At 36.5% G+C, this 12,511-nt stretch overlaps 1 pseudogene; it reads left to right on the forward strand.

Moving 5' to 3' along the window:
* The first annotated feature begins 2,485 nt into the window (after positions 1-2,485).
* Positions 2,486-10,702, forward strand: LOC124160454 (annotated as a pseudogene).
* The last annotated feature ends 1,809 nt before the right edge of the window (positions 10,703-12,511 follow it).

Consider the following 12,511-nt stretch of genomic DNA (forward strand, 5'->3'; position numbering starts at 1 on the left):
ATCGGCCAAAATAGGCATTGGCCTATGGTGACATTTTGATACCAAATATCCTGTTGCTCACATTTACTTCTTTTCCATGAATTTCCCTGGCAGTTAAAGTTCAGCCATCCTAAGTACATTAATTAAGCAAGGTTAAACACTGATTAACCGACTAATTCTATTTCCTACTGTAGCAGTATGCAATATATGCATTGTCTTTTTATACTTTTTATCATAATTAGTCTTTATGTATGCCCATGAGATCTAGGTAATGTGATCGTTCTTTTCTAGACAAAAAATATTGAACTTGACATAGGTGATGTCAATATGTGACAATGAAAAAACAACACCATGTGATATTCAAACCTATGATTACTTCAAGGTTAGCAGGTGAAGAATCTCTTTCCAGCTTAACCTGGAATTTTTACAAAACTTCCTCCTTCTGTTTAAGTGCACATACTTAAGTTGCATTTCATTTTTTTACAATATGTAAATGCACTCAAATATTCGTAATAAGGTGGAAAGGTCACCTCAGATTATGCTAATTTCATGCATTTAAAAAAGAGAAGCAAATTCCTGACCACTGACCACTGCACTGCACACTGGTCTACTGAAGCATTAGTTAGGATAACGAAGAAAGATGCACTTGGTGTGAATTTATGTGCATATTGGGCAAAAGAGAGAGGGGAGAATCAACGGGATGAGGGACGAGAGCGGCCTCAATCCAAAATCCATTTTGTCACAGCTCTTGGGCATTACCAGAAGAGAAGCACGTTTCAATGTTCGTACACTTCTCTGGCTACTTGAGAGGCCTCTTCATAGACCGTAGACTCCTGACCTGCGTTCTCGGATCTAAAAATATTGCGAGCAATAGGAAAATATGTCATTACTACTCTAAAAGTTGGAAACATCAATTTCCTTTACCCTTTCTCTGCTGTTCAATCTTCGAAAACTTTCTCCTCCCTCGCAGCGAAAAAGTTAAAATGCATTTTGTGGGGCCATGGAGCAGGTACTTCCAGGGTGGGTGTGGTACACCCCCCAAAGGGTCACAAATCCAGGACCATTTCCTTGACAACCTCACCCTTGCTGGTCCCTCTCTTTTACTCTGCTAACCGGAGGCCTCCCTCCCCAAAAGTGACCGCTCTGACTGCATTTTTTAATGTTTACATTTTACATCACAAGAAATAAGAACCTCTTATCCTTAACCTTTTCCCTACTATACACGTATATATACGTGCGGACGTTTCCTGACCCAGGAGACAACAGCCGTATATTTACGTGTGAGATTTTCCTAGCCAGGATAATGAAAGTTGGATATATTCGTTTTCTAGCTCTCCCCCTTTTAGGACAATTGCAGGTTTACGTCGTCTTTGTCTCGGGACCCAACCCTGCGGGGTTTAGGATTTACCCTCGGAATCCGGGAGCAGATACCCGGACCCCTCGTTTTTTATCACCCCTCTTATGGGTAAGGTCATGCAATTGTTTATCCAGTCAGGTTTCGAAGTAAATATTTGTTCATTTCTCAAGAAAAATAAACTAAGAATTGAATTCTTTTCTTTTGAACTCCGTTTACTATTTTTAAATGAAATTCTACAATAAATATTAACTTATATCTCGAGTAATATGTAAACATCAACATGGAAATTGTTGCTGCATTAAATGCGTTAATATTGGCCTTAGAGCTTCGTTTAAAGTTTGACAATGCTCAGAAGAAAAATGAGGAATTCAATTCAAAGTCTGCAATTTACGTGTAAGCAACAATTATCTATTTGCTAAATACATATAAGCAATACATAAGTTGACCGCGAACCAATGCCGCAGGTATGGTCGTAAACCCGGAAAGGAGGGAGCACAACTACTCTTGTAGTCCATGATAATGTGGAGTCCCAGCGTGGAGGGGTCGAAAAAGGTTCAGCGAGACCCTTTTTAACGAATGCCCTCCAAAAATGCTCCGTACCACAAGGAAGAAAGCATCTAGGGACTCAGTACAGCAGTCATGCTAAGACGAAAACTCCGCCGTCTCGAAAGGGTTAAACCAGTGTCGATTAACAAAAACCAAATCTTCCCTTCCTAGTCTAGGCACCAGGTTAGTTAACCACCTACCCATTAGAGCCAGAATGACCAGTTCGTCTACATTTAAGAGGGTGACTCACAATTGCCTTGTCTCTCATCACATATGAAATTTATTTTTATGTTAATGTAAGGTCATTGTGAAAAACATTTTTCATGTATAAGTACTTATTGATAAAGAGGACTTATTCTCACGTGCAACATTCCCATCTCATTTAAATGAAGGAATTTATTTTTCACTTACTTTACCTCATGCAGTATCATGATAATTTTTAAAAAGATTTTGCACTGTGTTACTAAAATAATATATGAACTAGTTTCTTTTACCTTATCCTTTACATTTGCAATCGTCTCAATTTACTGTGGCAGATCATTTTGTTTTTTTAAGATATTCTGCCATATGAAATGAAACAACAAGATTTAATGATGGAACGGTCTTCTTTTTAGGGTAAAAAATTACGAGAGTGGCGTGTGGATCAGCTCACACGTTAGCGTGGAGCACAAGGAAACCTGTTTCTGATGCTGGCCGGCTACCGGATCGTGTACCCCTAGAATACGATCTTTTGAGGGACATCCCAATTCCTATCCTTCGCAATTGCCTTCTCCTGTTGCACAATTTCTCTGATCTCTTCTGTCCGAGTGTTGCCATGTTTCCTTTGGGAAGTGATGTGAATCTAGGGGCCTCAATGGATCCTGCAAGTGGACGTGGGAGGAAAAGTGGAGGTGAGGGCAGTGGAGCAAAGACCTCAGAAGATGATCCCAAATCTGGAGATACAGAATGGGAAGGACCCCTTCGTGGGAACATGGATAAACTGCGTGGCATTTTTGTTTCTACTGCAAAGGAAACAACTTTTAGAAAGGTAAAGTCTAGGTGTTTTTACTTTGGCATACTGAAGAATGCCAGGGCTTTTTTGGTGAATATGTATGTTTGCACTTAATAATAATAATAATAATATTTATTAACTTCATTGGGATAATACATACATGAGTTTCGTCAAGACAATACAGCATAAAATACTAACATATAATAAAATACAATACAAACGAGCTATACAAACACACAGCTATCAGTGGGATTGAGGTCATAGGTTAATACACAACACCAGTTAAAAATTAAGAAAAAAACTAAAAAATTTATAAATAGCCTGTAGGCAAAATCCCGATTATCCAGGCCAATGATGGAGGTAGTGGGCACTAATAATCAGAAAACATGGGTAATCCAAATTTTCCCTTTCATTTTTTGTAATGTTTATAATTAATGCAAATCAAACAATTTTTTATCATTTATGTGCAAAGTCTGTTATTTTAGATTGCTTCCCGGAGTCATTGAGAGCTTTCTTCAAACCGACCGCGATCTTTTTTGTGGCAATTACCATATTTATCTGAATATAGTCTCCTCTAAAGTAAAGGTGGGACTATATTCAAACCTTTTTTTTCCCCCAAAACTTAATCCTCAAAATTAGTGGGGGGACTATATTCAGGGAAATATGGCATGTAATTGAACTCATATTCCCTGACCTCCATTACCCCAGCAATTAACTGTTGACTCAGGTGAGTGCTTGGCTACGGCTCATTAGGCCGGTGCTTATTTATTTTAAATGATCCGATTTAAGAATTTGTGGTCTAAAATGTTTGAATGGTGAGAAAACAATTGCCTGCCTGAGGTGCCTAAAAGCATCTTTATCTTGAGTATCTCTGATGATTTTGATTTTTTGATTGTATTGCGATAAATTTTTGTGCTTCCAACCAAAAGTTTGCTTGTTCATAACCTCATAGCTGTATAACCTCGTAAGGAAGCAGATATATTTCCACAAGTGCTGTGATATAATCAAATATGTTACACAATATTCCTCACCGTTATGTCTGGTGTAAATAAATTTTTGTGATTAATATTACGTGAATGTAAATAAACTTTGATATTTCATTCCAGGTGGTGCAAGCAACAATGGTGAGAGATAGGCAGCATGGTCTTGTGATTGAACTGAATAGAATCCAAGTTCAAAGGTCAAGATCAAGTGGAGGATTGGCTGACCCTCATGGTGTCCGCTCAGTTTTTGGTCAAATGGTATCAAAGATGGAGCTCTTGTTCCGCGGAGATGTTCTTCTACTCCCTCATCGTGTGTGGAAAGTAAAATTTGTCGGTATGTATATTCCCAAAAATGAGAATTGATTCTCAACCTTCTTTGATTTTTAGTCACATCACAAGTAATATTTTTTTATACAGTTAGCCAGTTGGTTCAGTTTAATGAAATATTAATGACAAGTCATCAGGCTTTCCATATAATATGCTGTGGAACAGTGCTAGAATTTTAAAATCCCTAGTAGGGGAGACTGGGGCACAGTGGAACACAGGGCACGGTGGGACAATTGATTTATTTAAACAATTTACTCGGTCAAAGAGCAAATGTACTAAAAATAAGGAAGTCATGTCACGGGAAATAATGCACAAAAATCTTATTTCATTATGTTATGTCGCTTTGCATAAATGTAATAAAATGTGTTTTTTGCTCTAATTTTCGTAACTTTCATGTTGTGAATATTTATGAAATTTTCCTAATTGTAACAAGCTTCATAAAAAATGACTTGTCGAATACATAATTTAGAGACAGTATAATATTTTTTAAAACATAATTTTCGAAAGTAACATGTTTAAAATTTTTGCTGACAAATATAAGACTTTAGGACATGCGGGGCACAGTGGGACACCTCAAATTGGGGCACAGTGGGACAACTTGAATTGGGTCATAGTTGGACGCCGACTAACAGCCCAAGTGCTTCGAACTATCAATCTCCGTAACCTAAAAGCACTCTAATTTCATGTCATGGTGACTTTATAGTGTTTTGGTTCCATATTGGTGCTTTAGGATTTGAAGCAGTACATTTCAATACAAAAAAGTGAGGACAAATGTATAGAATGGCAACAGCAATGCACATAAGAAAATTAGAGCCAAAGTGATTAATTTGTGTGAACCCCGATCGTATGCGACAATTTTTCTAAAAATCTTGAATCCCACCACTGTTATATAGATAATGCTCTTAATACGGAACAGTTCAGTCTTGGCCATAACCGAGCTTTATGTAGTGAGGAGAGAGTCTCATAAATATTACTTGCTGCGACATTTCTCCTTTCTATAGGCCTGCTCAGGGAACATTCAGTGATTTGCGTGAAAGGAAGAATACAAGGCAATTAAAATTTATTTTTAAAGAGAATTTTGAGGAAAGAATGTTTTTTACGTATTATGATCAATTTAATTGAAATTATTTATAAATTGAATTTTTGAGATTCATGAGTTTGCTCAGAACAATTGCGATCAGAAAGAAATCGCTGATGATGATTTGTTTCATGGTTTTATGAAGCGGAATCCTTCGATTAGCCATCGGAAACTTCACTGGTCCTCTACATGAAGGTTGTGAGTGCATTTTTTTCCGATCTGTCAGGTCTTTATGTGAAACAAGTATTTTCTGCGAGAAATGTATACAATCATGATTAAAGTGGTTCCACTACCGTTCTACTCCACGGAAAACTGATAGCCCCCAAAGGTGAAAAACAAGTAGGTGAAGTTACCTCCTTTGAAAGAGGCTCCTCTATGACATTGTGCTATATTATAAATGCTCAGGTTAATACAATTCCTCCATTTTTTGTGTTATCTGGAGTGAAATTCCTCCCAAAAATACTGTTTAACTTATGAGATCAGTAGGTACCGCAAACCCATCTGGATGGATGACTATCAATTTAATTTTACTGGTTTTAAAGCATTTCATCGATCATGCAAAGTGTTCTCAAGATAATAATCCATTGCTAATTTTACACAACCATGAATCACATATTTCTGTTGATGCTATTGAGTTAGTAAAAATCAATGGAGTGGTAATGTTTACTTTGCCACCTCTCTGGAGTCACAAACTGCAGCCATTAGATAACTGTCTCTCCGGCGCTTTGATAAAATATAAAAATGACTGCGTATGGCCTATAAAAAAACTCAGTAGAGAGAATTTCTAATTGCAACATGGCAGAGTTAGTGGATACAGCATATAAAAAAGAATTTACATCTAATAATATTATTTCTACGTTTAGTTCAACCGGTGTATGCCCTGTCAAACCCAAGTATTTTTAATGACAAACACCTTGCAAAAGCAAATGTCAAACATCAGTGTTGTCAAAGATCAGTCAGAATTTCATTTAGAACCCGAGGAGACTCTTGAAAGCCCAGGACTTCCCAGGCTGAAACTTCGTTTTAGAGGGCAAAGTTGTCACCCCTGAGGAAATACGTCCAACGTCTACCAGGTTGATATCTTAAAAACACTAGACAGAAGAAAAGACAGGAGATCCCTATGGATAGACTAGTTAAAAAGACACTGGAAAATTAATATCTTCAACGGTAAGGGAGAAAAAACAGCCTGCTAATTATTAAAAAATGAGCGATAATAATTTATAGAAAATTAAAGATTTTCAAATGAGAGGACTACAAAAGGGGATTGGAAATAGAAGAAATAACTACAATTTTAGAATAAAGTCACTAAATTCACCATAAAGAACAGTTGACAGTACTTAAACCATTAAAATAATTAAATTTTGATGAAAAACATTGCAAGCAGTGATTTAAAATTTTTACTAATATGACCAAATATTTTTTATCCGCTCATGTGTCTTGAATAATAATTTTCTTGATTAATATGTTCACTTGCATATATATATTTCACATATTAATGTAAATAAATTCATTTGTACCCTCAATTAATTTCAAATTTGTATTTTATTAACTAATGCAAGCTTGTCCCACTCTGCCCCGTGAACTATCCCACTGTGCCCCAGGCTGGGGCAGAGTGGGACACTTTTCATCAAAAAAGAAACTTAAGTATTTCAACTATTCAAAAATTGGCAAATTGTATTGCTTGCGGATTTTATTATACGATTTAGAATATATTCTCCAAGCAATGGTACCAACATTTTCCATTTTCCATTAATTCTGTGGGAAATAAAAATGAAATACTAAAACTGTCCCACTGTGCCCCAGTCTCCCCTACTAGAATTTATGGGTAAGCAATCATTGGAAGAGTGATAGATGATGATTCCACTGTATGTATTTAGGTCTTGTACGAAATTCCATAGAGTTATCGTGGGGAAACATACTAACGTCATTGGTTTATGAAAGTGTAGGGGCCACTGTATCATCAATGGAATAGAAATAGTTGCATAAAATGGACAAAACTTAAGTGTTTTTTGTTTCCAAGTTTTGGGAACAGAATGTATTATACGATTTGAAAATGATGATTATTTTCTTGGCTGCATTGAATTTACATCACCATTCTGTTAAAACATATATCATTATTTTGACAATTCATGTGAAGATCCACATTTTAAGTGACATTTTGCATGTCGTTCCCTCAGGTGAAAGTGTTGATGACTGTGGAGGAGAGTACAGTGAGAGTATAGCAGAAATGTGTGAGGAATTACAAGAAGGAGCCGTTGCACTTCTGGTACCTACTCCCAATGCACGTGGTGACCATGACTATGCTCCACCCCCAACCTCTGTGAATGCAGCTGGGACTAATGGCAATGCATCATCCGTTGGAAGAGATGCTTGTTTCCTTCTCAATGCACAAGCCCCTTCCATATGAGAATGTTCAGGTTTGTAGGTATGCTATTAAGTGTATGGTTTCTAAGTTTGGTATCTCTGGTGTCTTCTTTTCCCATTGAGAAAAACTGATCTCATTTTTATTGTTCATTACTTTCCCACTAATTTGGGTAAAATGTTTTTTGAACAATTTTATGATAATTTTTAGTTAAGATATAAAAAAATTTTCTGATACTATACATTATTTTCTTGACTTTTATCATTGCTCGTATGGCTATTTGTTATTATCCTTTTAGGAGTCTTAATGGGTGTGGCTATAAGGACTGGAAGCCCATTAAGTCTAAACTTAGCAGAACCTGTGTGGAAGCAATTAGCAGGACCCTCCTTGACGCCTGCAGACTTATCAGAAGTTGATCGTGATTATGTTCCAGGTAAGGTTAAGCATCATTCATGGTTAATTTGGTTCTGAAGATGGTTGAAATTAGTGAAATGGTACAATGAAAATGTACTTGCAAGTCAAGGTAGATGTAGATATTGTAAATTATGAAATATTTTTACGTTTTATTTAGGTTTGACGTGTATTCGTGATATGGATGGCGATGAAGCAGCATTTAGAAGTCTGGCAATGCCATTCTCAAGTCCATCATCCTCTGGCCACGAGATTCCTTTGCCTACCCGCCATCGCAGAATCACCCCTAGTAATCGACATGAATATGTCAAGCTTGCTTTGCATTGTAGGTCAGTTGTTATTCTGTAAAGTTTGTTCCCTGTTGTATGGCATAAATATTTTCCATTTTTATGATGACGGAATATATGAGCTCTAATTTATCAGAAATATAGATAAGAAGTAGCCACCCATAGTCATAATCTCCCTCATTTTTCTTACCAGTCTCATATGATATCTAATTTCCTTTGTTGTCTTTCTTTCGATCTTTCCTGACTCAACATTATTCAGACTCCATGAATTTGATGAGCAAGTTGCAGCTGTTAGGGAAGGCATGGCACGAGTTGTACCAGTGCCTCTGTTATCCTTATTTAGTGGCTATGAATTGGAGACTATGGTCTGCGGCTCTCCAGACATACCTTTGAGTCTTCTAAAATCTGTTGCCACCTATAAAGGTAAAAGAAACTTCTAAATATAAGATTATTTTTAATTTTAGCTGGGTTATTACTTTCTTGAATAAAAGTGGTAAAAGTTGATCAGAAACATTTGGAAAATAATCAGGCTTTTACAAACATTAATTTTCCAAATTCTGGGAGAAGTTTGTTGCAATGAATGCCAATATGGAGGAAGTTAGGTGGCTCATTTTGGCTTCCTGTCTCAGGAGTTGATGTGCCTTGTGAATTGCCTCTCTCATAATTTAAAACAGTGTAAAAAGTTAAAACGAAATCATGTAGTATTGATTTTCAAAGTAGTTTCCTAAGTGCTGTGAGAATTCAATGCTTCTTTGAGGAAGTATAAAATCTGATCACCATAACTCTTCTATTAAATGGTTATGTTTTGTTGTGCTTCATTTTTGCGCTCGTATTTCATGGATATAAGGATAGTTATAAAAATTTCAGTAAATGATGAAAACTTCGGGCCTGAGTCATTAGATAAAATTTCACTGTAGGAGATGCTTAATGGGATTGTAGCTAAAGTTTTGATACTTTTATAGGTGTTGACGGTAATGCACTTCTTGTCCAGTTGTTCTGGGATGTGATGGAGGAGTTCACTAATCAAGAGCGATCACAATTCCTTTATTTGTTTGGGGAAGGACTCGCCTTCCAAGGACTATTGCTGACTTCAGAGGAAGAGACTTCGTATTGCAGGTTTGTACACCTATCTTTGTTAGTATCTGAGAAGTAAAGTGTGTCCCAATATATTCACCATTGCTGAGTAGACATTAATTTGTATGATGATCATATGGTTAATGTTTTATTCTACACAGGTTTTTGATAAATACAACCCACCAGATCACTTCTTGCCTGAAAGTTACACATGTTTCTTTCTTCTTAAGATGCCAAGGTATTCTTGTAAGGTAAGCTTTCAATGTGCCCATAAATTTTTCAAAGCTGATTCCTTTGTTAAAATTTATTTTTTGTTTAGGATTTAATTTTTTTGCAACTTTGTTATCAATTTTTTAATGGACTCTAATTGGATACTTAATATTGTGCTCTAGCCTTTACTCTTTTGTGGTTAATTGACTACAGTGGCATACATATGTGCCCTATTTTCTTATTATCTAAATGACAGCATGTACATGATTATCAATCTGTATTGAGTTCATTCTTTAGTGTTGATTTTTTGCAGACTGTTCTCCGTGAAAAACTAAAGTATGCAATCCACTTCTGCAAGTCCATTGACACGGATGAGTATGCTCGGGCAGCAATGACATCAAGTACGGTATCCACCACAGTTCCTCTTGGAGTTGGTGGTGGCAGTGGACTTCCTCCAGGCAGTGGTGCTGGAGTTGATGGTTGTGGCAGCATTGGGATACGCAAGGTGGTCATGGATTGGATGACACCACCACCACTTCGAGTGATAGTGAGGAAGGTGGTGCTGTTGGAGGTGGCCAGCACATAGGCCGTCGGGAGGGGGAGTTGCGGGTGGCTGTAGTGACAACAATCCGCTTGGAATAGTTGACATTGAGAGGGATAATGATGACCTCGATAGCAACGAAAGTGAGGGCATTCGAATGTGTTATTTGTAATCTGCTTGAGATAAACTGGAGAAAATTTCTGTGATGAAGTTGGCACATTGCTAGGGAAATGAAAGCCACTGAAAAGGAAATAATGGTTCCTTGAGGTAGGTGGTGCACTATTGGCCGTTTGAGTTGATTTTTTTCTTCCTCTTCTAGTCAGCTGTTCATTTGAACTATTCACATAGCAATAGCCTAAGGCAATGAAAGATTCGGTGGAATAGTACTTTAGTTTATTTATTTCAAAAAGGCTTTTATTTATTTGAATGATGTGAATTGCTTTTGTATAGTACTACTGTTTTATCATGAGTACTATGTATTTGCCTTTTGTATTTTAATTTTAATGAAGAGTTTATCAAACTGTTTTGCCTAAATAAACCATGCTTAAATGCAGAATATGTATGTGTTTTACAAAAGTAAGATCCCTAGCAATATCCTCACACTATGCTGTGAACTTCTGATCGCTCTTGCCTACAATTTCTACGATCGGGACAAAATTTGTGGAACTTTGCTAGGATATTGCATAACTGTTTACTTTACGAGCCACTCTTTGATTAACTCTGTCAATTGTATCATATAGTGGCTTGGCACAAACATTGAAATATGTTATTTGCAAACCTGAGTAGTCTTCCAGCATTGTGGTCCTTTAGTAGACTTTTGTCTAGCAAGGAGACATCACAGGCTTGACAATAGGGATTTTAATAGCAAATATTTTCTGAAATAGTTAAGGGAATACTGAAAAAGGCACACAGTCCCTGGTCTGTGATAAAAATGCTCTCATAAGTATCACCATCACTGGTTTAAATTTTTACAATCAGTTTGATGCAGATGTCACTGCATTTCCCTTATGACCTAACCTATTCACACTTGCATTGGTATTCTCATTCACATACTTCCTCCCCTGTTCCTTTTTTTAATATTTTAACAGAGGTCTTCCAGTGGCATCTACCATCCCCTTGTCCTACAAAAATGGTCTTTATAAGGCTATCATATATTGTTGCATATTAAATTTCTCTTTTCTTAAAACTCTTGAAGTTCTTAGCCACAAAAATCAGCTTCAGACAAGTTTAGTCAGAGTAATCTAATCAGAGTTTAGGTATTTTTTCTTTTTTCTTAGGTGCTATTTAACATGAAACTACTGAATCTGCTAATCCTAAATTTAATAATGAGCTCAATGTAGCCAAAACATTGAAGAATTGAAGAATTTGAGCTACAAGAGCACCCCTCATCAAACACCTCGGTTTCTCCAAATAGAATATTCCTTTTCTTCCTCTGACGCAGTCTTCGTCTCCTGCATCCCTTTCACCACAGTATAGTAGACATCATGTAAGGATTAGATAACACCTTCAATAGCGATTACATATATTATTATATAGCCCGGTAAAAATGTTCATACCTTTAATATCAACATATAGTTGATGAGAACTCCCTAAGCCAGCCATACCTCAATTAGTCTGAGAGACTGTTTCATTGATCTCCACAAATTGAACGTCCGTAGTTATTTCTTCAAAAATTATTTGACTTATTCTATCATCTGGAGATATAAAAATATGTAATTCAGGTCGCTATGATGGTAAAGTAATATCTTTTTCCCCCTCTATAGTCCCTATGGATCACACCATTATTTCCCACCTCCACACCATATTTAACACTGGATCCAGATTGATTCTTTCATAGAAACACTTTGGTATCTCTAGAGAGAATATGCTTCTCACCAGAACTCCCATTATGTATTAGGAATGATCTATAATACATACAATCTATAATATATACATCTATATTATATACAACCCGATGTGTGACAGATACCTCATTGACCACTGACCACTGATTCACGTATACAAATTCCCGACCACTTTCGGACGTGCTGGGAAGACGAAATTTTTACCGTGGGTGGGGAAAAAATATTGATCGGGGGGAAAAATCTGAAAACTCGAAAAAGTCGATTGATTTTCGAGATATATCGATCCGAATTAACATTGGAGCCCTATGGGACTAAAACTTTTTCCTTTTATATCCTAATTATAAATGTCACAGGAACATGAATTGTCTCTGACAGAAACTAGATTTTTTGGCTGATTTATAGTTGCAAAATTTTTTGCCATTCTTAGATTTGAAGTATTTTATATAATTATTATAAATTTCCAATGCTTTTCTTATGGGCCTATCTTTGTATTTTTTTAAAACCAACTTGCTATAGTTGTA

This window comes from Ischnura elegans, chromosome 6 (genome assembly GCF_921293095.1).
Source record: "Ischnura elegans chromosome 6, ioIscEleg1.1, whole genome shotgun sequence".
NCBI lineage: Eukaryota > Metazoa > Arthropoda > Insecta > Odonata > Coenagrionidae > Ischnura > Ischnura elegans.